The sequence below is a fragment of the Triticum aestivum genome, chromosome 3D, assembly GCF_018294505.1.
Source record: "Triticum aestivum cultivar Chinese Spring chromosome 3D, IWGSC CS RefSeq v2.1, whole genome shotgun sequence".
NCBI lineage: Eukaryota > Viridiplantae > Streptophyta > Magnoliopsida > Poales > Poaceae > Triticum > Triticum aestivum.
Window position 1 is genome coordinate 11,754,877 of NC_057802.1, and position 25,248 is coordinate 11,780,124.

Sequence of the window (25,248 nt, forward strand, 5' to 3'; positions counted from 1 at the left end):
GGACATGCTGTCGGGACATGCCGGTGCTGCGTGAGTAAAACATGGCGGAAGGCACAAGTTGTGTCGCCAATGAGCGGTCACCATCGGCTGAGCGCCACCATGTGGGTGTCTATTGAAGTTACACAAAATGATTTACGATCCATGCGCCCTGTGCACTTAGATTTTAGTCCAAAGGGCTTCCAGCCAGCAGATACAGAAGGGATCATACATCGTCATTTGAGTGAGCAATTTCCAGCTACGGATTATTTGATGGCACCAGTCATATAGGAAAACATCTGGCTTGTTAGTTTCACTCCAGTATATGGGGGGATAGCTAAATAGTCTACTAAGTCTAAGACTTTGCGCTTCCACTTAAAGCTATAGCTCCCACACGTTATGATGGACTTTCGCTTCCAGTTAGAGTGGCCTTTGCTGCCAGTTTTGACGGAAATTAGATATTTTTGTCAAAAAAGTAAGTAGTTTCAATAGATTACATCACTAAGGCTGGTAACATAGCGCAGTCCAAGACAAGTTTGCTTATGTGGCATATATTTAATAAGGAGAGATGTGTTTAGAGTAACATAATACTCTCTCCTTTCCGGTTTATAGGGCTTATTTCAAAATTTTAGGTTTCCCGTTTTATAAGTCTCAATTTGATTGTTCCCCATCACATATTCAGATTTAAAGGTGCATTAAACCATTGCATGCAAGGATTAATAAAAAATTGACCAATGCATGTACTTCATGCATGCATGCATTGCAATTAATGCATTGGTAAACACAATTTTTTAAGGAAAACGAGCGCATTAATTAAGTGCTTTTGCAAATTCAAAATTATTCCACCACTCATCATCTATCTTGATTGTTGAGATTTTTGAATTGAGCCTTATAAACCGGAAAGGATGAGTAACAGACTACTTTGACACTACTGTAACATAGCACTTTCCAAGAAAGGATGAGTCTTTTTTTTGCGAATAAAGGATGAGTCTACAAGCTAATAAATGAAGCCAACTATGACATTACTATTATGTTACTTTGCATTATGGAGGTAGTAACTTAGACTAGTGTCATATGCATGACACTAGTCTAAGTACTCTCCACTATGACCAGCCTAATGCCTGATTACATGCATCACAACCTTTTTATCTTTATATCTTATATAGCACCCCTGATTTACATGCATAGTATGCTGTTGTTAGCCTCTCAACTAAACTCACGCCTCACAACACCAATCCTGGGAACATAACTCAACCAAATCACTTGGCTGCCTACTCACACGATCCTGCATGTACATGAGAAACCAACCATTTTTTGTTGATTGGATCACTCGGTCCGCACTCAATACCTATATTGCTAATCGGATCACTCGGTCTGCACTCCGTACCGATACTGCATATCTACCTACGACACATCCAAATCAGCTACATGCAAACAGTTTTATTAGAGGCAAGCTCCATGCTAGAAGTCTAGGACTAACACTCTTTCTCGACACATTTTTTTAACTAGTAGCGGCTTGAAGAGCACGCAAACGTGTCAAATAAACGAAAATGATGGATGAGCTGTATGAAGTATTGCCGTCTCTAAATAACAGTGTGCACACAAGGTTGCTTCCTCTACAATTTGAACCCAAAGATTACTTGCCTTACATTTTGTTTCAACGCAACTTCTACAGGTGGCCGGCCGAGCCGGAGATGGATAGGTCGTTACTCCAAGATCTCATAGTTCACTACTTAGTACATGAGTACATGGTTCCATTAAAGCTTTCCTACCCTCCAAAAACAAAGTTCCATTTAAAGCTATAGCCTTCTTACTTGCTACTATTTGTTACTCGAGGAAGGAATACGTTTGGCAGTGGACTATATATATACGAGCCACATGCCTAGATCATCGAAATGGTTAATCATGAATATATTGCCGCATCATGCATGCAATTCTTTCATGCTACCTATAGAGAGGATTTGTGGCACACCGTGACGGGAAGGACGACGCCAGGAGGTAGCCCTAACGTGAGGGGGAAAAATCCACAGTAAAATCGATGGCGAATATTGTGGCTTCCATGGCTCAAATATGCGTGAATCATTTTTCATTTGTACCATCTCGTTAAATTTATTATATCATAAAACTAAAAACATAGTGCTCTCCATGTATATTAAGGTTTTCCGCCACATTTTTAAACAAAAGAATGAATGACTGGGCGATGTAAAAAAAGGAAGTTGGAGGTTCCTTTAGAAATAAAGCTGGAACCAGATCTAATCTCACCCATATGGGACTTTTCAGATAACTTCGATCTCACCATAGAAGTATAGAACCTTTTCCATGCTTCCAGCCACTTTTTTTTAAAAGGAATGTGAAAAAATCACGCCATTAAGGTCACCTTCCAACGCTAAATGTTCCAGATGTTGCTTCTCTGGTGGCGGTGGTGGCCGTGATGCTCATCGACAGTGAGGCTTGACACGGGAAAGTTAGAGAACTTCGTGGACGTGCAGCTGGGACATGCCGGTGTTGCACATGTACAGCGTGGTGGAGGGAGATGGGCTCCTTGCCGGTGAGCTCACTGTGGGCTGAGCCAACAACATGTGTGTGTTGTTTGAAGTGATACAAAATGATCTTCAATCCGAACGTTCTGTGCGCTTAGGTTCCAATCCAAATGGCTTCCAGCCAGCTGATACAAAACCTATCACGCATCATCATTTGCCTGATTAGTTTCTGGCTACGTGTTATTTGATCGCACCAGTCGCATGGGAAAACATTTGGCTTGTTTGTTTCACTTCAATATCTCATAGGAGTTGTATGTAGCTAAGTAGCCTACTAAGTCTAAGATTTTATGCTCCCATTTAAACCAATATATAGCTTCCAGACTTTGTGACGGACTATATATAGATGAGCCACATGGCTAGATCATCAGATGGCCATGCATATAGTCATGAGTATATTACTGCACTCTGCGTGCAATTTTGTTCTTGCTAGTCCTGGACTGTTTCTCTTTCTTTTCACATGAAGAAGGCATGCATGCAGACCTTGTGTGACCCTTGCACGAAATTCAACTGTCTGATGCTGCATTTTGGCCTTGTATTATGCCTGGCACTGTGTAGCCCGATCAGTTGCGCTGGAAGCTTACTAGGAATGCAGAGTTTTCGGTTAAATCCATGTATATGGATGTTATCAATTCTAACTCTATTCCTAGTTCCAAATATGTTTGGAAAGTCAATGTTCCTTTGAAAATTAAAGTGTTTATGTGGTTTGTGCATAAACAAGTCATTTTAACTAAGGACAACCTGGTAAAGCACAACTGGACAGGACCTACAAGATGTAGTTTTTGTAATATGGATGAATCCATCAAACACCTCTTTCTTGACTGCCCGTTAGCAAAAAATTTATGGCGGTCGGTTCACATAGCGTTTAACATTACTCCCCCGAATTCTGTTAGCACGTTATTTGGGACGTGGCTTAATGGGATAGATCCCGAAATAGCGAGACACATTCGCGTAGGAGTATGTGCTCTTTTGTCGGCAGTTTGGAACTGCAGGAATGATTTGGTTTTTAATAGAACAACAAATATTCATTTTTTGCAGGTTATATCCGAGCCACTGCGTTGATCCGTATGTGGTCGCTACTCACTCCGACGGAGGCCATGGAGCGTTGGTTACTGGATCTATCCGGTGGGAGATGGTAGCTCGGGCTATTTTCAACCGGTTTGGATGATGGTCATGTAATAGGATAGGCAATTAGTTTTCCTATCTTTTTTTTGCCAGCCAGTTGTGGCCTCATGTTTGCTTACTTTGTTTTGCTCTTTGTGAGCTTTTTTCCTTTCGTTCAGTCTGTCAGACTTTTGTTGAACCTATTTGCTTATTTATATAAGTTGGTCGTATGCATCTTATTGATGCAGAGGCCGGGGAGTCCCCCTTTTCGGAAAAAAAATCTGCCAAATACATACAGATGTGCTGTCGATGGCCTTTTTTTATAATAACCTATTGATTTGGCTGTTGCCATCTCATTTCCCCTGTTTGCAAGTCTCATGTCGACATTCAAATATTCAAGACTGTTTCACGAGGAATAAACATCTTGATAGATATTTTTCATCTGTTTGAATAAATTGCAACCTTTGCACTGAAAACATTACATCGTCCAACCTTTCACCAAAAACCGCCTGTACAAGAATTCGTCCTATTAACCTGTTAACGTGCCGATTAATCCCTACTCTCGTAGAGTCACGGAGTAGCCAGTCAACTGATAAATCGTCCGATTAATGGATTAAATTGTTGATTAACTTCCCGATTAGCCTATTAATCCCCTACTCGCCAGCCAGCCGAGTATCAACCAGTTAACGATTTCCACAACAATGCCGAAAACATTATATGATCCAGTAGTGGCAGTAACAACTGATACCCTTGTCCCTCCTACTGTTGTTTGCGTCCCATTGTGATATATATTACCTTGACAAATTCTTGAAACTCATCATTTTCAAAATCAATGGGCCTACCCTTTCTCAGAACTATGTTCTCATTAACAAATAGGCTGCGCCTTATCTCCATATCACTATGCTTGTCCAGACCAGCTACTACTAGCGCCAATCACATTAATATTATTTTTACAGATCGACGCGGGAGAGGATTCCCACCTATAAAAACATCAATAAAGAAGTTGCCAATAAATTCATGAGAGTTACATGGTTGCACGAATGTGCGAGAAGAGGTGGTTCCACCAAGACAGCATGGCTACCTTTAAACTAGTAGCTAGGTTCTCTAAGCCTATGCATTCATAGAGTGAAGTCCAATACATTGTGTTCAGTTTATGAGGCAGTACTACTCGGATGCCACGGTGAATGAAGCAGAACAAGAACAAAGGCATTTTCCAATGGTCAGCATTTGAGTCCCTTTCTCGGTGGAGATATTCAAGCTATGCTGGATTCCGTGCTACGTGGAGGCATCGAGAAGAGGGGCATGCTTAGGCGCCCTGCTGCCTTGCTGCGGGTGAGCCCACCGTCAGCATGTACGACATCCGCATTATCCCACAACTCTTTGTTTTCCTCCAGTATCCCACAGACCGGTCTCCAACTATCTGCTGGAACAACATCTCACAGCTCTCACACTAGAGACTAGGTACACTGTTTCCTGGATCACAACCTTCTCTCGTTACCTCTTACTAGCAAGCCTGATTATTTGTATAGGCTTCTGTTAACCTCTGAACTAAACTCACACCTCTAACACCACTCCTGATATCACTCCACGACCATATATATGACCCAACCAAATCACTTGGCTAGTTGGCTGGCTACTCACACGGTCCTGCACACATGGCCCAACCAAACCAACCACTGTTGTGCTGACCGGATCACTCAATCCACACTCCAGGACTACTGCCTATCACCTACGACTCAACCAAACCAGCTACATGCTAACTACTTTTGGCAAAAATTAGGAAATGTTTTACTACTTGGATGGATGTATTTTGTATTTTTCAACAGTTCACACACGTCCATGAGTACTCTTAAGCATACATGAATACCATCAGAAACAATCTAAATTTTGGGGGAGACTATGAGATTCCTGACCGTGGATTTGTTGTACTACAATACCACTCTAACCAGATTCATGCTATCCTTATCTAGAAATTTCCCTTTTCTGTTTCTTTCAATCAAGAAAACATTTGACCTTGAAACTTTGCAGTTCAACTATACACATGTGCCATTCATTGTCATAAAATGTTTTCAATTATTATTATGAAACATAAATTTGTCAAATTTCAAATTCTTCATGAGTTTTATCATTTTTATTAAATTATATTGTGCCAAAGGATCCTAATTGGCCGGACCCTTCCTGGACCCTGCACAAGTGGGAGCTACATCACCAAGCTGCTCTTTTTATATTGCGTCAATGTTGGCGCATAAGCCATGTCCCCGCCGAGGTGACCGGTGTCGGGCGTGCCAGTCCGGTCCGTGGCCGCGTCGAGCCCATGTTTGGGCATAGTCTGACCTTGGTCTGGCCATGGTCCGACTAGTGTATGGCTTGTGTGCGTGCGTGTGTGTGTGGCGCGGGGTGTGCGTCTGTGTGCGCACCTGTTGTGTGGGTAGTTGGCGATAGTGGCGGGGGTGACCGCGGCATTCTGTTGGAGCCCGGCCGCGTTGATCGCGTTGGAGCGCGACGGGTGCGTGAGCCAGGGCGTGCGGAGCGTGCGGGCGTGGAGGAGTGGGGAGCGCGGCGTCGTGTGGGCGCGCCCGTGTATAAAGCTCCACCCCGCGTACTGTTGTTCGTGTGGGGTTCGAGTTCTTGCTCGAGGAAGACGTCGTTCGTGTGGCAGGCGTTCGTGCGCCGGAACCACCGTGTCTTGTGTCTCCCTCCTTTCTTCTTCCTCTGATCGTTCTAGCGAGAGTACAGAGAGAGAGAGAGTTCCGGTGAGAGGGAGGGCTAGGACTAGACACCCAACACTTGGCATCAGAGCTACAGGTTTGCGGCCGTGGCGCGCGGTGGCGTCCGCGGCGTGCGCGGCGAGCGCGTCGGACATGGAGGCTGCAGCGCGCAGCGAGCGCGTGGCGACCGCGATGCGCGGCGACTCCACGGTGGTGCGGACTGATGTCGTGCACGGGAGGAGCACGACAGACGCGGAGACGAGGAGGTCGCGGAGGAGCTGTGTGGTGGCGCAGAAGTCGCGGCGGCTCGGCGCGACAACCGTGGGGGCACGGAAACGCGGCGCGATGGCGCACGGGACTGCGGGCTGCTGCAGCGGCAGTGGGCGTCGGCTCGTGCTGCAGGCGCAGAGGAGACGACGACGATGACGAGTCAGGCGATGTCATGGCTTAGGGGGTGATTGTTGGCGCATAAGCCATGTCCCCGCCGAGGTGACCGGTGTCGGGCATGCCAGTCCGGTCCGTGGCCGCGTCAAGCCCATGTTTGGGCATAGTCTGACCTTGGTCTGGCCATGGTCCGACTAGTGTATGGCTTGTGTACGTGCGTGTGTGTGTGGCGCGGGGTGTGCGTCTGTGTGCGCACCTGTTGCGTGGGTAGTTGGCGATAGTGGCGGGGGTGACCGCGGCGTTCTGTTGGAGCCCGGCCTCGTTGATCGCGTTGATGCGCAACGGGTGCGTGAGCCAGGGCGTGCGGAGCGTGCGGGCGTGGAGGAGTGGGGAGCGTGGCGTCGTGTGGGCGCGCCCGTGTATAAAGCTCCACCCCGCGTACTGTTGTTCGTGTGGGGTTCGAGTTTGTGCTCGAGGAAGACGCCGTTCGTGCGGCAGGCGTTCGTGCGCCGGAACCACCGTGTCTTGTGTCTCCCTCCTTTCTTCTTCCTCTGATCATTCTAGCGAGAGTACAGAGAGAGAGAGATAGAGTTCTGGTGAGAGGGAGGGCTAGGGATAGACACCCAACAGTCAAAACATCTGAAAATATTTCTGCACATGGTTGTACTTGTGCGTTGTTCATCTGCGAAGTTTCAAGATTAAATATTTTTTTATTGGGGAGAAAAAAAACGAAATGCAATTGCACGAACTTTGATGCAAAAATGGAAGGCAATGATAGATGGTACATGTGTATGGCAGTACTGTCAGTACTTTCCATAGATTCCCTGAATTGCATACTAGAGTACTGTCGGTCAAATGCTTGTCTTCTTAAAAAGAATACGCCTTACATTTTAAAGCAGAGAGGGAGAGAGTAGCAAGAATGAGATGATTTTGCTATTCTGTTTATGTGCCAGTACTACTTAAATGCCACAGTAACGAAGACGAACAGCTGGGGTAATTTGCAATGACTTCAATGCCAGAGTGATGTAGACAAACGGAGGCAGCAGGCGTGGTGAACGGCGGATTGTACAACAACATGAGATAGAGATTGGATGACGACGCACACACACTGTATATTCAGTCAGAGAGATTACAGGTACATTATATAGGCCGTGAGCCATGCCCTCCCGCATGCATAGGCACGCAGGCCTTGTGCGTGGAGTGGTGGTTATGATCCTGAAGACTAGGACTAGAGTACAACGTTACATGGAGTACACCTCATACACATACATACATACATACAGGTTAACACCCCCCGCAGTCGGAACACCGCCCGGGTGGATGTTCAGACTGGTACGGAAGTCCATGAAGACGACGGAGGGAAGTCCTTTGGTGAAGATGTCGGCAAATTGTGAGCCAGAGGGAACATGCAGTACACGGGCTTCTCCCAGCGCGACACGACCCCGGACAAAGTGTAAATCAATCTCGACGTGCTTGGTGCGTTGATGCTGCACGGGATTGGAGGAGAGATATGTCGCGGAGATGTTGTCACAATAAACAACGGTCGCACGGGTTAGCGGTCGGTGAAGCTCCCGGAGAAGTTGGCGAAGCCAAGTGGCCTCGGCAACGCAGTTTGTCACAGCCCGGTATTCGGCCTCTGCACTAGAGCGTGAGACAGTGTGTTGCCGTTTCGAAGACCAAGAGACAAGATTGGGCCCAAGGAAGATGCAGAAGCCAGAGGTGGATTTCTTTGTGTCAGGGCACCCGGCCCAATCTGGGTCGGAGTAGGCAACGAGTTCATGCGACAGAGAGCGGTAGAACTGCATCCCGTAGTGGGAGGTGCCTTCGAGGTACCGAAGGATCCGCTTGACAAGCTGAAAATGAGCTGTGCGGGGAGCATGCATGAATAAGCAGGCTTGTTGAACGGCGTAAGAGATGTCAGGCCGGGTGATGGTGAGGTACTGCAAGGCGCCGGCGAGACTGCGATAGTGTGTAGGGTTGGAGAGGGGATCACCATCAAAGGCAGAAACTTTGGCCGAGGTGTCGATGGGAGTAGAGATCGGGTTGCAATTCAGCATGGAGGCCCGATCCAGTATCTCAAGGACATACTGCTGTTGGGATAAGAAGAGGCCAGAGGTAGAGCGAGTGACGTTGACACCAAGAAAATGGTGGATGTCACCAAGGTCGGTCTTGGCGAACTCTGCATTGAGGGAGGCGATGACGGAGGTGAGCAGGGAGGAGGTGCTGGCGGTGAGAATAATTTCATCAACGTACAGAAGCAGGTAGGCCGTGGAGGACCCGCGTTGAAGGATGAAAAGGGATGTGTCTCACTTAGAGGCAATGAACCCCAAGGAGAGGAGAAAGGACCGGAAACGCAAGAACCAGGTCCGGGGTGCTTGCTTCAACCCATAGAGCGGCTTCTTGGGGAGACACATGTGGTTGGGATAAGAGGGATGGATGAAGCCAGCTGGTTGAGCTCAATATACGGTTTCACCAAGATCGCCCTGAAGGAAGGCATTTTTGACATCCAATTGGTGGATGGGCCAAGAGTTTGTGGTGGCGATGCTGAACACAACACGAACGGTGGCGGGTTTAACCACGGGACTGAACGTGTCGGTGTAGTCAATGCCTTCCTTTTGAGTGAAGCCCCTGAGCACCCAGTGGACCTTGTAACGAGCCAAGGAGCCATCAGGATGCAATTTGTGCCGAAAAATCCACTTTCCGGTAACCACGTTGACACCTGCAGGCCTGGGAACCAAACACCAAGTTTTGTTCTTTATCAAAGCATTAAACTCATCGAGCATAGCATCGTGCCAATGTGGGTCCTTAAGAGCAGATTTATATGTGGCAGGGAGAGGGGAGATATCAGGAGAGGAGGTTAGTGTGAAAAGACGGCGTGGTTGGGAAAAACCGCGCTTAGCGCGTGTTGTCATTTTATGTGAGTTAATTGGGGGAGCTACGGGAACAACTGGGCGACGTGGCGGTGTAGGAGTGGTGGGTGTGGAACGCGAGGTGGATTCAGGAGAGGTGGCAGGCGAATCTGGTGGAGATCGGTGCGGATCAGCTGGCGCATCAGGCGAATCTGGTGGGGATTGGTGCAGATCGGATACAGACGGGCCAGGGGAATCGGGACTGGGCGGGTCAGGTGGCGACGCGTGGGGCGAGGTGGGGCTCGGGGGCTGGCCCGGTCGGGTGAGTGGGGGAGCGTGGGGGCACGCGGCATGGGGTGGCTGGTGGGACTGAGCACGAGGCGGATCGGGTCGTCAGGCTACCGTTGGAGGGAGGGGGAACGGGCGGTGGATCTGGGGTGGGATCCGGTGTGGCAGGGTGCAAAGTGACCTAGCGTGTGGGAGTCTCATAAGGGAAAGTGGACTCGTCGAAAATTACGTGTCGGGAAACGATAACTTTGCGAGTCTGGAGATCGAGGCACCGATAACCTTTGTGTTCGAGAGGATAGCCAAGAAGAACACACCGGGTGGAGCGAGGGGCGAGTTTGTGAGGGCTAGTGGCATAGAGATTAGGGAAACAGAGGCAACCGAAAACCCGAAGATGATTGTACATGGGGTGCACGCCGGTGAGAAGAAAATAGGGCGTGAGAGAGGCCGTTGTAGTGGACGGACGCCGGTTGAGAAGGTGTGTAGCGGTGTGGAGGGCTTCGACCCAAAAGGTGGGAGGTAACTTGGCGTTGAGAAGAAGTGTGCGAACGACGTCATTGGTGGTGCGGAGCATGCATGCGTTCTGCTTTGCCATTTTGAGGAGACGTATGGGGACAAGAGAGGCGATAGATGATGCCGTACGTAGAGAAGAAGGTGCGGAGGGAGGTGTTGATGAATTCGCTACCGTTGTCACATTGCATGCATTGGATTAACGTATGAAATTGGGTATAGATGTAAGTGAAAAAGCGTTGTAGGGTAGAGGACGTCTCGGACTTGTGGCGGAGGGGGAAGGACCAGGAATAGTGAGAGTAGTCGTCGAGAATAATGAGATAATAGGTGTAACCCGAAAAACTCACAATCGGTGAGATCCAAAGATCACAATGGATTAACTGAAAGGGTGCAGTTGTACAATTATTGGAAGAAGAAAAAGGTAAACGGGATTGCTTCCCGAGCTGACAAGAACTACAAATGGAACTAAGTTGTTTATTACAATCAGGAAGAAGGGTGCGAGATAAAGAAGCTAAGGTGGCTTTTCTAGGGTGGCCGAGCCGTCGATGCCACAAGTCGCCGGAGGTGGAGCAGGAGGTGCCGTAGAACGAATAGAGCGGGCCCGGGCTACTGGACGTCAAAAGAGGTGTCCGCGTGGGAAGTGCCTTCACAGAGAAACCAAGAGGGTTAAAAGCGACTTCAACATTATTATCAGAGGAAAGCTTACGAACAGAAATAAGATCTTTAACAATGCCGGGTGCAACGACGACATCACGGAGAGAGATTGGTGGGAGGGAGAGAAGTGGTGCGAGTGCCAACGATGGGAAGACGGTGACCATTGCCAACGATGATGCTCGACGGAAAATGCTTAGGTAAGGGACAAAACGAGGAGAGATTACCAGGGTTGCCGGTGACGTGCGTGGCGGCGCCGGAGTCGAGGATCCAGTCAGCGCTGGTGCCGGGAAGACCTTGCTGGCTGTAGGCGTGGTTGAAGAGAGCGACGTGATCCTAGGAAGGAGCACCGTACGACACGGGAGGTGGCGGCTAAGGCGAGGACGATGAGCCCGAGAACATCAGCGGGTACGCCTGGGAGTGGACGCCGGGGCTAGGGCCGAGGACGCCAGCAGCGTTGGGAGGGATCCAGCCAGGGCGAGGTTGAGGTAGAGCCATGCCGAACGGGGTGAAGTAGCCCATCCAAGGGGACGGCTGCTGAGACGAAGAGCCACGGCCAGCCGAGTCGAAATGGCCACGACCACGGCCGCCACCGCGACCACGGCCACGTCCACGGTCACCAGAGGCGCGGCCACCCCCGGCGCCACGGCCAAGAGGAGGCTGGCGATCACCGCGGTCACCGCGGTCGCCGCGATCGGTGCGGTCGTTGGTGGAGGAGGAGCCGTCGGAGACGTGAGGGCAGCGGCACTGGCCTCAGCAGCCCGCAGGTTGATGGTGTATTCCGCAAGATCCACATGGAGCGCGCGACCTCAAAGGGAGGAAGGGGCACCGTGTCGCCGAGGATGGTGCGGATGGTGTTGAAGCGGGCGTCAAGGCCATGGAGAAACTGCATGGTAAGATCATCAGCAGATACCTTGTGGCCAGTGTCGGCGAGGCCGTCCGCCAACGCCTTGAGACGCCGGGCATACTCCATGACGGTGAGATCGCCCTGCTTCAGGTTCCGGTACTGGCGCATGAGGTGGAGGTATTGCGCCCCCTGGTTGGCGAGGAAGTAGTCGCGGATGCGTTGCCAGGCCGTGAACGCGTCGATGGCGCCGCCCATGATGAGCTCAAGAAGGGAATCCGCCAAGGTGAAAAGCATCCAAAGGACGAGGCGCTGGTCGATGGCGAGCCAGGCCGCGTCGGGGTTGAGGGGAGGAGGACGGGCGATGTGGTCCTGGAGGCGGTACTAGGTGAGGACGCAGGTGAAGAAAGTGCGCCATTTGATGTAGTTGCTTTCGGTAGGATCAAGTTTGAACTTGATGTGATTGGAGATATGGTCGTTGTGGAAATTCTAAAGGAGTGGATCGGCGGGAGGGGGGAAGGAGGGGGCGAGCACGGTGGAGGCAGCGGGAGCCATGAGGGAAGGGGAGGTCGCCGGAGGAGAGGACTGGGTGGAGTTGTGGGCAGCCGGGAGGGGGAGATCGCCGAAGAGGTCCTCGAAGGCCATGGCGACTGATACCAAGATGGAGATTGGATGACCACGCACACACACAGTATATTCAGTCACAGAGATTACAGGTACATTATATAGGCCGTGAGCCATGCCCTCCCGCATGCATAGGCACGCAGGCATTGTGCGTGGAGTGGTGGTTATGATCCTGAAGACTAGGACTAGAGTACAACGTTACATGGAGGACACCTCATACACATACATACATACATACATACAGGTTAACACCATGTGGGTACCTCTGGACTGTCTTTCCAATTAAGCCCTTCAGAACTTCAGTATGCAGATTTTGAACCACGGAGAAAGAGATGATGAGACCGGACCAGGGATTTCGATGTAGATCGTCCGCTTGAAGTTTAGTCTTACTACTGCACAAAAGCCAACTGTTAATATCTCGGTGTTTGTTTTCCTCCATTATCTCACTACCTCTTGTTAACCAACTGTAGGAGCTGCCTCTCAGTTCTCACAGCTCCTCCCTTCACAATCACAATTGTTTCTTGTTGCTTCACACAACACATACGTACCAAGGGAGACACGCTCAGGGATTTGGTTTAGCCTTGGTGGCATTAGAGACTAGTACATTGTTTCCTGCCATCAGAGGCTTCTTCTCTGCTCTTTACTTGTCTTATATAGCAAACTTGGTTGCATGCATATGTTGTTAGACTCAGCTAAACTCACGCCTCACACACTAGTCCTGGAATCACTTCAATAATACATGACTCAACCAAATCAGTTGGTTGGCTACTCACACGATCCTACATTCATTGGTGTCTACCTACGACTCAACAAAATTAACCGGGCAACTACATGCAAACACTTCTATCCGAGTCAAGCTCCACGCCAGACACATTTTACTGGTAGCAGCTTGAAGAGTATCAGGAAAACATGCGAAAATTGGACGAGCTGTAGCATGATCCAAATAACAGAGTGCACACAGACACACAAGGTTTCTTTGTCTGCTATTTGAATGTGCCGACTTATCAGTAACTCCAAGAGTACTTGCCTTACATTTTGTTTGAATGAAACAGACACTGTAAGTTTGTATACTTAGTTCTGGACATCTCCAACACATCTATTTCTGGCCAACATAGATAGAAGCTGATTAAATTCTGTTAGCCATTCCTCATAAAAGATTCTCCAACACATCTGCTCCTCACACGATCCTACATCCATGTATGGGAAATCAACCTCCTCGACTACTATATGTTTACCTACGACTCAACCAAATTAACAGGCTAACTACATGCAAACACTTCTATCTTAGTCCAGCTCCACGCAAGCACTGATATTTTTCTTGACACATCCTACTGATAGCAGCTAGAACGGCATTACAACAGCATGTGAAACTTGCGAACAACAAGAATATTATGATGAACTGTATGAATGTATTGCCATCTCTAAATAACAGAGTGCGCACAGACACAAGGTTGCTTTCCTCTGCTTTTTGAATGTGCACAGTAAGTCTAAGATTGCTTGCCTTACATTTTGTTTCAGTGCAGCTTCCACAACCAACAGTACATCTTAGCTCTGGACATCTCCAACACACCTCCTCGGCTCCTCCTCAGGTGGACGTCGCAAACTGAAATAGGACCTGATTAGGATTCTGTTAGCTTGAGAAAATGTTTCTCGCTTCATTTTGAGAACTAGCACGGTGCATGGTAATCACTATAATAATATTGTTTTTAGGTTCATTTAGATATATTTTGCTATTACTAAGTCGTCTAAGAATTTGTTTTGTTAGTCTTGACCTAATTGCACATAATCATTTTTTCTAAGCCAGCAAGTGGGAGATGGCATTTCCATTCACCGGTCCTTAACTGAAAAAAAATGTCTGACCATGTGTGCCTGCAAAATAAAGATATGTTATCTGTGTCACTTTCAATGTTCATCAAAGTTTTATTTGAAGGAAGGAATCTGTGTCTTGTGTCAATATTTTCGAATATCAAGAGTGTTCTAAGGAAGAAACCTCTTGAGAGGTTTTATCTGTTCGGCTCTTGACTAAATTGTTATATGGGCATTAAAAACATTATATGATCCAGTAACGTGCCAAGAGTAACAACTGGTTCAAGTTGCTGATGCTTCCCACTGTGAATTTGTGATAAACTTGTACGCTGTGGAGCTTTGCACTAGCCACCTACTTGTGCCATGTGCGTTCATATTGCAAATTTGTTGGCACTAGCTAAAACAATATGAACATTGCATTGAAGAAGAGTGATCAACAAATTGGAGAACAACTTCTAGCTAGGGGTGGTCTGACAAATTACGCTATGTAGAAGAAATCAAGAAATATGAACCTTTTATTCGGAGACTAGCAAAGGCTAGAAGAAATCTGTAATACACATCGCAATGAGCATACACATAGATGCTCGCCAGGGCCTGCTAGTGTAAGTCACATCACGACGGCTGTTTCTTTTAGCTTGACGCGGATAGCTTCACACGTATGGATATCTAGCACTTGTACCAGTTGTCTTCCCCTACTATTTTGACATAAAATTGAATATATTTGACGAATTAATTTTGCCACAATTCACATTAGCATAGATGAACACGTCTAGAATTTCACAAGAAACAATTCAGACAGATGTGACGCCTAGAATTAATTTTGAATTGATACAAAATGATTTGCAGCCGTCCTGCCTGGATACCAATGGGGCTTCCAGCCAGCTGATACAAAAGGCATTACATACCATCATTTGGCTGACAAATTCCTAGCTACAGATTAGTCAATCAAAACTAACCATGACTGACCCTCAAACGACTGTTTCTAGAGAAACCTAATCGGCTTGCAGGGCTGGAGACACTAGTAGAAAACAGGGCTTTGGTTCGGCCAGAAAAGAGCATTAATCCCGGTTGCATTACGAACCGGGACTAATGTGAGCATTAGTCCCGGTTCGAGCGGCTAGGCACCGTACAGGCATTAGTCCCGGTTCAAATGGGACCTTTAGTCCCGGTTGATGCCACGAACCGGGACTAAAGGGTGCGATGCCCATTAGTACCGGTTCGTGGCACCAACCGGTACTAAAGGTTAGACCTTTAGTCCCGATTCGAGCCACCAACCGGTACTAATGGGGTTTGAGGCATTAGTACCGGTTCATGGCACGAACCGGTACTAAAGATCCCATTTTCAAACTCTACCCCCACCCCCCCGTGGATCGCCTTTTCAGTTTTGTAAAAAGCAAAAGAAAATGATAAAAACTTCAAAAATTAAAATCCTTCCAAATGTAGTTATGTTACTACATGTACTACTTAGGAAAATTTAAAAACTTAAATTTAGACATGTTTTGCAAAAAGTGTAGGGAAAATGTAAAACGGCTATAACTTTTGCATATGATGTCAGAAAAAACGTATAATATATCAAAATGTTCACGAAAATCCGCATCCGATTTTGACAGCCTACGACCTGTTTGCAAATTTTTAGAATCCTCAAATTCTAAAAGGAAAACAAGTTATGCTCAAATTTCTGTTTTTTTTTGAATTTTTGTTAAATCTGGTCAAACTACTTCTTCAAGAAGTATTAGTGTTACTAAATAATTATTCAAGAATATTAGTGTTACTAAATAATTATTTCAGTTTTTTTGAATTTTGGTCAAATCTGGTCAAACTATGGTCAAACAATGGTCAAACTAATTATTCAAGAAATATTAGTGTTACTAAATAATTATTTTAGTTTTTTGAATTTTGGTCAAATCTGGTCAAACTGTGGTCAAACTATGGTCAAATTACTTATTCAAGAAATATTAGTGTTACTAAATAATTATTGTTTTTTAGAACAATAGTTTCAAACTCAAACAATGAAATGTGTGACTTCATGCTCAAGCTAAATTCCTGAGGGTTAATAGAATTGACATCTTACTATTGTCAGGAAAACAATAAGTGCAGACTTGGAAACGAGGAAGAATAGAACCTGGAAGTTAAGCGTGCTTAGGCTGGAGTAGTGAGAGGATGGGTGACCGTCCGGGAAGTTAGATGATTTGGAATGATGAGGGGTGATTAGAGATTAGAGGTTAAATTAAGCAATGATGAGGGATGATTAGAGATTAGAGGTTAAAAAAATTCAGAAATTTGAAAATCAAAAAAAATTCAAATTTTTTTTAAAAAAAATCATAAAATTTCCTTTAGTACCGGTTGGTAACTAAAGGAAGAGGCTTTAGAAACGACCCTTTAGTCCCGGTTCCAGAACCGGGCTAAAGGCCCTTTTTTCTACTAGTGAGATGGATTGGCTCTTGCTCATACAGGAAAACACCAGACTCAAAGGAAACTCCTTTCCTTTAACTATCTCATACTTCTTGCTCCCACCGGCAGACCGATGGGAATCCCAGTGGTTTGTTCCACTCCAACATTTCATAGTCCACTACTAAGTCCAGGGTTACATGCTTCCATTAAAAGCTATGGCTTGCTGACTTTCTACTATTTGTTACTTGAGGAAAGGATACATTGTGCGATGGATTGTATATATACATGCACATGCCTAGATCATCAGATGACCATGTATCTAGTCATGAGTATACGGTTGCACTCTGCATGCAATTCGTTCGTGCTACCTATACACTGTTTCTCTTTCTCCTCATGCATAACATATGTGACCCTTACTAGAATTTTGCCGGCTGCTGCTGCATTTGGGCCTCGTGTTATGCACTGGTCCTGCTGGCCGGGATGCTGCTCCAATAGCCAGAAAAAATGTCTTAAATTTGCTGTGCTTCCTAAAGAAGACATGATTTCTATCTACATGAAACATTTTCTAGAAACACGAAAAGGCTTCTGTCTAGCAGCTATGTTTACAGTTACTAAAGAATTCAACCTGTTGAAGCAACAGACGGTTTCCCTGCAAACTAAAGCGATGGTTTTCTAATTGACACACTATTTTATATCACAATTGTCAGTGACGTGGCATAATGAGAATTCTACATTATGAGTCAGTTTTAGAATAAAAGATGATATACAAATTAGTAGAATTTTTTGATAGTCATGTTTAGAAAAAAAGAAAATGTTTAGCAGTATAAGTAGATCGGCTTGATCCTTTTTAGATCAAACTGTAACGTCTTACTTCTACCTAACTACCTATCTGGCCAGCTGGACTTCATTTTACTTCAAGCCGGGCAAGTATGGTGGATCTTTAATATCCCGTACGAGAGAAAGAAAATCCATACTGCAAACGAAGCTATGAGAAGAAAAAAAAACACTCCAGTACCATAAATGAAGCTAGAAAGGAAAAATCGCAGCCGGTCAGATATTCCAGTGCCACAAAACGAAGCTATGTGTATTTTGTGGCTTGTACAGTTAACAGAAATTCATTCCAATTCCACAAACAAAGCTATGAAAAAAAAGGGAATCCTGCAACAATGATATAAGCAAAACTACATGGGAGTTCAGAAAACGTGTGTATAACCAGTAGCCAGACCTAGTCAGTCTTCACAGTCTGTAGTTATCAACAAATAACTAGCAAACTGCCATAAGAGCGCATAATCAAGATGGTGACTGAGGAGTGTTAGTGATCTGCTGCTATTTTAGTTGGTTACTTCATCTCAAGCTCCACCATGTATAGAAGTACAGTTGTCACAGGAGACTAAAAGTTTCAACAGAACGGCTGAATCTAGACAAGGTTTTCATGAAACCATCTGGACTTTGGGACTTCATCAAAGTGTTGTTCCTTTGCCACTTCTTGCCGTGAAATAGACCTAAATGAATCACATGGATTTATTATCTTCTCAGCATCTTGCATTTGAACATTTGACAATCAGTATCTTCTCTGTCTCTATTCTCAACATCATGCATTTGAACATCTGCCATGGCGCTATCTTGAAATGAGCAACATCCACACGACTAGAGGTTGGACCACCCATATCAACCTCGCTACCTTACTGGTGAAAACATCTGCAGAATATTAGACTTTAGTTTCCCATACAAGAATAATATATTCTGTATTATAGTATTGGGCTGATCACGGCGGTCAGAAATACCAATGTTTTTCGTTGTTTGTGCGGTTAAAAAAAATTCATTCCAGTACCACAAACGAAGCTATGTGGGAAAAAAACTGATGTAACAATGGTACCAAAACTACATTGCAGTTCAGAAAACGTGTATAACCAGTAGCATACCTTGGGAATTCCACACCAGACAATAGAAAAACCATCTGCACCTGCACTTTGGAACTTCATCAAAGAGTTGTTTCTGCCACTACTTGCCACAAAATAGACAATAAATCACCACATGGACTTAGTAGCCCAAAATTGCAATTTCCATCAGAATGTGTCCTCATTTTTTCTGGTTTCTGCAAATTAAACATGCCAACAAAAAAGTTTGGTCAGTATTATCGAGTTTTCAGTAAGAATAAGGTACTTTGCATATATAAAAATACAAAAAAGGAAAATAGAAATAGTACCTAAAATACAGCCGTAACATCTTGCATATACTTATGAACTTGCTTGCATGTCTATCAACATAAACACATCTGACGTTTTTTTATCTTTCTACACCTGTTCCTTTAGTTCTGTACTGCAGTTGCTCACATACAACTCATGTAGGGAGGCTGGCAATCCCTTTTCTGGCAATGATAGAACTCCTGGACAAGTCTTGATCGACAATTTCTTGACGGAGGAAAGACGATGCAGTTCCTTAGGCAGCGATATGAGATCAGAGCAATAGCAAAAATCAAGAATATGAAGAGATGTAAGGTGAGACAGTGCTCTGTCTTGTTCCTCTGTGGACGATCTCACATTCTTCGCCTGCAGAGAAAAAAAAAGTGAGGGCATGCGAAATCACTGTATACCGAACATATTCACCACATCAATACAATTACTCTAAGTTATTATTACCATGAAAAACACTACATGTTGGAGAGAGGGGAGGCTCTTGCAAATTGCCGTGTTAAAGAATGAAGTGTTATCGATCTCAAGCTTCTCCAGCTGAAGTAAAAAGTACAAATCCTTGTTCTGCTCATCTGGAGATGAAGGGCCACAAGGTATAGCCAAACTGGGACATTCAAAAATCCTCATGTGCTTGATACTGCATAGAGACCCCACGCCGTCCAGAGCAGATAACCTAGCACACTTCTCAACAATAAATGTTTCTAAAGATGTGCAAGAATGGAGAACAATAGATGTCAGCTCTGGACTCCGTGATATTGCCAAGATGGACAACGAGGTGAGATTAGAAAGCATTAAGGACATCAACCTGTTATCCATGTGAGTAACCATAAGGTCTTGTATCGATGGTGGTAGGAGGAACCAGCTGTCGCTAGATTCTTTTTCTGTCATTATAGAGAAGAAAAATTGTGGGCACCCTGTTATGTGTAGTGTTTTGAGTGAGATAAATCCAAGAAAGCCCTCATTGCACAGGAGAACCAGATCTGGGAAGTCTTCTATGCATAAATACTCAAGCCGATTTAAGAGGTCGGATGGGATTTGCAACAAGCCATCAATTGTACAGTTGTGGTTGTAAGATGCTGAGGAGCTAAAATTCCCAGTAATCAGACCACCTACTGCCAATGATGCTATTTTTGGACAGCTTCCAATAGTCAAGAAATAAAGGAAGGGCAGTTGCAACAGCAAGTGAGATAACTGCTTCCCAGTGATACCACATTCTTGGATTACAAGCTTCTTTAGCAAAGATGGGATTTCTTGGTCATACGAATACGAAGGCAAGAAAAACCTTGGGCAATCCACAATTACCAGCATTTCTAAGGAGAGAAGTTGGCTGAAAATTTCCCATGGCAAATATGCAAGATCCAGGAAGCTTGCAACAGTTAGTTTCACAAGGCCATAAAGCCTGCAATAAGTCAGAACTAATGGTAATATCTCATCCAAGGTTCTCACACTAACACTCCCTTTGATATGTAATGCTCGCATGAATAGTCTGATGTGAGGAAACGATCCTACTCCCTCAAGAGACATTGTGGATGGAGATGTCATCTCACCAAACTGGGGTAAGTGAATCAGTTGAGGACAGTTGTAGATGTTAACACGACGGAGGCAACCAAATGAGTGAAAGCCTTTGTCATTGGAAGAACATTGAGGTAATGCAAATGACCTTAGTTTAGGGCAATCTCTTACGACAAGTTCTTCTAGACATGGAAAAAGGACATTATTTTCAGATTCAGTCCAATCGCCACAGGACATCATTGGCACTTCTGTTGAAGCAGACAACTGAATCAGATCTAGTGTTTTAAGGAGTGGAAATTGCCCGAGTGGTGGAAGTAGCTCCCATTTTGTGCAATTATCCAGATAGATAGACTCTAAGCTGGTGAGTGAAAAATTGGAGCTCAACCATGTCGGAAAACAAATACCTCCATAACTAGTTATATGAAGGCGCTTGAGAGCAGAGTGTGGATGAAGACCCTCAAGCACCTGTGCCTCAGTAACAGAACTCACATCAAACCGGCTCTTACACCATGAAAGTAACAAATCATGCATGTATATTTTGTCCCTTAATCCAGAATTCCACGATTCCTCTCTGCTTCCCACATTCTCCAGATTATAAATTGCAACTGATCCTCCCAATTCTCTTAACCCCTTTAACTGTTTAATCTGAAAGTCTTTAGTCTTTCCCACTTGAAATTCCTTCAACTCTTGGAAAAATTTCGAGCACTTGTGTTCCATGTATAAGCAATTCTTGTATTGATAGATAGGTGTCGAATAGTTGGGTGAACTGTTGCACTTCGTAATCAAAGTTGTCGAGCATATGGCATTCAGCTAAAGAAACTATATGTGCCAGGTCATGAATCAGATCATGCATATAATAGTATGTACTTCTCTGGAAAAACCCTCGGTCCACAAAATCAAGTATTGATACCCAGTCTCCTCCATTCGTTTACATCTAGAAGAAACAAAACCCGGTGATATCCAAATGCGAACCAAGTCCAATCCATCAAACCTGTTGCCCTTAGGAAAGAGCGAACAATAAGATAAACACCTGTGGAGATGGAAAGGCAGGTGTATGTAACTGAGCTTCAATGCTGGAATGATATCATCCGGCCCTTGTTGTAGCTTCCATTCATCACTTTGCAAAACTGACATCCAGAGCCCACCATCAAGGTCTCTTTTCAACAGTGCACCAACACCCTTTGCAGCTAAGGGGTAACCCTTCAACTTGTTAGCTATCCGCTGCCCAATAACCTGTAAACATGGAAGTCCTTCATATTTCTCATCACCAAATGCACATGACTTGAACATAAGCCAAAAGTCCTCATCTTTCAAGCCATCTAAATGAATAGGGTCCACAGTAGAAATCATTTTTACCATAGAGTGATTGCTAGTTGTGACCAAGATCACATTGCCATTCATTGAACTTCTTAGAGGTGCTAATAGCTTGTCCCATCGGCTTTTATCATTGTCTTCCCACACATCGTCCAAAACAAGCAGCAGGCGCTTCGACTTCAAATCCTCATCAAGAATCTCTTGCAGTTTATTCAGGTTTTTGATTCCTTCATGCTTGCTGACACCAGTTGACACGCAGTCCCGCATCTCACGAGTGAGCCTTACTTCATCAATGTCAGCAGACACCGAGACCCATATCCGCTTGCTGAAGCAACCTTGCACTCTCGCATCGTTGTAAACGAGCTGTGCTAGAGTAGTTTTCCCAACACCCCACCTTGCCTTCGACTGACAAATCGACACCACAAGCCTCAGCACTCACCAGCGTCTCCACAATGCGCTCCTTCACGGCATCCCTCCCAAATATCTTCGGCTCTGTAACAAAAGCTTTTGTCGGGCGGCGGTGATCCATACCAGCATTCAGACCTCCGTAGGTGACAACAGCGTCCAGCTTCTCCATCTTGAGCGCCTCACGAACATCATCTCCAGCTTCACACATTTGCTTCAAGATCTCATGAATTCGACCGGTGCTGGCATCCTCATCCCCACCAATTCGTGCCCTTTTAGCGCCACGGATCTTGGAGCCCACCGACTGGACGCCCGACGACGACGAGGAAGTGTCGCTCCCCACATCCGGATGGAGCTGGCGGTGGATCTGGTGGTAGAGCATTTCATCGAGGAGGTTGTTGGCGTCGATCGCCAGCCCGTGGAGGCGGCGCAGGGAGCCGAGCAGGGCCTCGCTACGCGCCCTGGGCACGCACTCCTGGGCCGTGGAGAGGACGAGGTGGAGGCCTTGCAGGCGGGAGCGGAGCCTGTGGATGTCGCCTCTGGGGTCGGGGTCGGCCGCGCGCGGCGGCTCAGGCAGCGTCGATGCCGTCGACGACGAGCTTCTCTAGCACAACCTGGACCAGCCAGGATGCTGCGCCCACGACGTCCATGGGTGCACGGCGGCAGCGGCAGCGGTGGAAGAGAGAGGTCTATGGCGATAAGGAGCTTCGACTGGATACCAGATGGACGGAGCCTGCCTGCCTGCAGCAGCAGCAGTTAACTTTGTCGTGTCATGCTACTCGTCACCGATGTATGGAGATGTTGACTTTGATTCAAAAGCATTTTTCCATAGGATTTTTGAATGATTTTCATTTTCCTTTCTACTCCATGCACGGTTCAATTTTTAGGACTGCAATTTACAGGAATTTTTCGTAAGAGTTATCTGTACTAGATTTCGGAGGAACATTTCAATCCACTCCAACTTTATGTAAACAACCTTATGATTGTTCTGTACACAATCAACATCTATGCAATCCTATAATGTTCAAAATGACATGACAGTCACTCAATGTGTTTTCCCTACAAATAAAAAGGGCACCCATTCCGATTGAACATACAACAAATAAAGAAAACCGGAATCAAAGCTGATGTAAATAACTACAAATATTCACCGGGTATAATTTTAAACTGGAAACAAAGCTGGATGATCTTCTACTCAAGTGAAAAGTGGCATGTATGAATTTCTATTCTGTTCTTTTGTATATATGTGTTCGGACAAAAACTGTACTTGACCTTCCGCCAATGCCCCTGCTGACGTAAGACACAAGCAGGCAGACGACAGTCTTGTTGGGCCAAGACATGGTAGCCAAGGGGAAGATGTGCAGGCGGATGACACTAGCATTTTTTGTTTCACCCCAACATCTCATAGCAATTATACATAACTAATTACTGCAATGTCTTTTACTGTACTAGTAATGTCTTGAGGGCTACATGTCTTCACTTTAACATACAACCCGCTCACTTACTATTACTTGGCACTTGAGGAAGGAAGACACTTTGATATTGGTTGTGTATATACACCACATGCCAAGATCATCCAATGGCCATGTATGTAGTCATGAGTATATTATTTGCACCCTGCATGCAATTTGTACGTGCTATACATTGTTTATCTTTCTCATTCACATGAAGAATGCGTGCACAAAATGATTTTTTACTAGAAATTAAAATAAACAGGTTGTTGCAAATGAGCCTGATCAATGTCTAGCAAGGAAAGTTCTATTTTTTTTTTCAAACCAACAAGCAAGACAGGGTTGCCCCGTCATCGAGGGATATGACCTGGTTGTAATAGGATCAAGAGTCAATCTCAGGCGAAACATGTCAACCGACTACTACTTCGACAAGATGAAGAGCCGAGAGGACACCCTCTTTGCTTGCATTGGGGGGCTGCCTGTATATGTGTAAATGTTTGTTCAAGCCAATATCCACATCACGAACAACTAGATGCATCCTGGCGAGTGTTCAAACAGTTCGTGATTGGTTTTTCGGCCCTTCCATAATGGGCTACTACTTCCTCCATTCCATGATGTAGTGCATATTTTTTTACAAAATTCAAACATATTTATGTTTGACCAAGTTTATAGAATAGACCATTTACATATAAACACAAAATAAATAAAAGCATAGAAATGCACTTCATGATGAATCTAATGACACTAATTTTAAACTTCGGTTTTTATATTCTCTTTTATAAAACTTGGCCAAACATAAATATGTTTACTTTTGAAAAAAATGCACTATTAGTGAAAGCGTACATGCAAATGCTGTTGCCTTTCATAAACAGTGGGAATATGCAGTATTAATGAAAACTTGCATGCAACTGGTGTTGCCTTTCATAAAAAGCATTCCCACTGTAAATTAATATAAGACGTTTTAGATCACTACTTTAGTGATCTTAAAAAATGTCAGAGGGAGTACAACTTTTGATTGTGGGAAAATACTTGTATTACCAAGGAGTGTTGTGTCCCTCCGTACATGAAATACAACCAAATATGTGTGGAATTCTACCAGGTTGCCAACCATACACTACCCATAGATTAGTTTGAGACCGGGCAGGGTATGCTAATTCTAACCTATAAGGTTTCTGGGCAACTAGCCTCCAGGAGGCTCCCCCGATTTAAAGTTTCGTTGGCCGTTGGATTCCAGTGAAATCGATCTTCAACTTCGTCTCGCTAGTTCAATCTTCGTTGATTTATTTTCACCGCCCAGTGGTTTTCTAGACCAATGACTGGTGAGCTCATGTTTGTGTGCATGTTGGTTAGGTGAAACATTCATGGGTGAGAAGAAGCCTATCCTTGACGACGATAAGGATGTAGAGATCTATGGCGATAAGGAGTTTCCACTGGATACCCATGGACTCACCTTGACAACGGAGCCTGTCTGCAACAAGGGTTGACCTTGCTGCGTCATCTGGCTCGTCAAAGGAACTAAATGAATGGAGCACTCTGATCTTCAAGAACTTCTTTATACATGTATTGTTTAATTCGTAAGACTGCAATTCATATAGAATTTATTTGTCCAGATGCACAGGCCGGGGGTCTTCCTCCTTTTCTAAAAACAATTATAGAATTTATTTGTATGGAATTTGGTAGGACAATATGTATCCACTCCAAAGCA

The 25,248-nt window shown here is 45.3% G+C and overlaps 1 pseudogene; it reads right to left on the minus strand.

Moving 5' to 3' along the window:
• Window positions 1-17,703: 17,703 nt before the first annotated feature.
• On the minus strand, window positions 17,704-22,812 carry LOC123076042 (putative disease resistance protein RGA1; annotated as a pseudogene).
• Window positions 22,813-25,248: the final 2,436 nt, after the last annotated feature.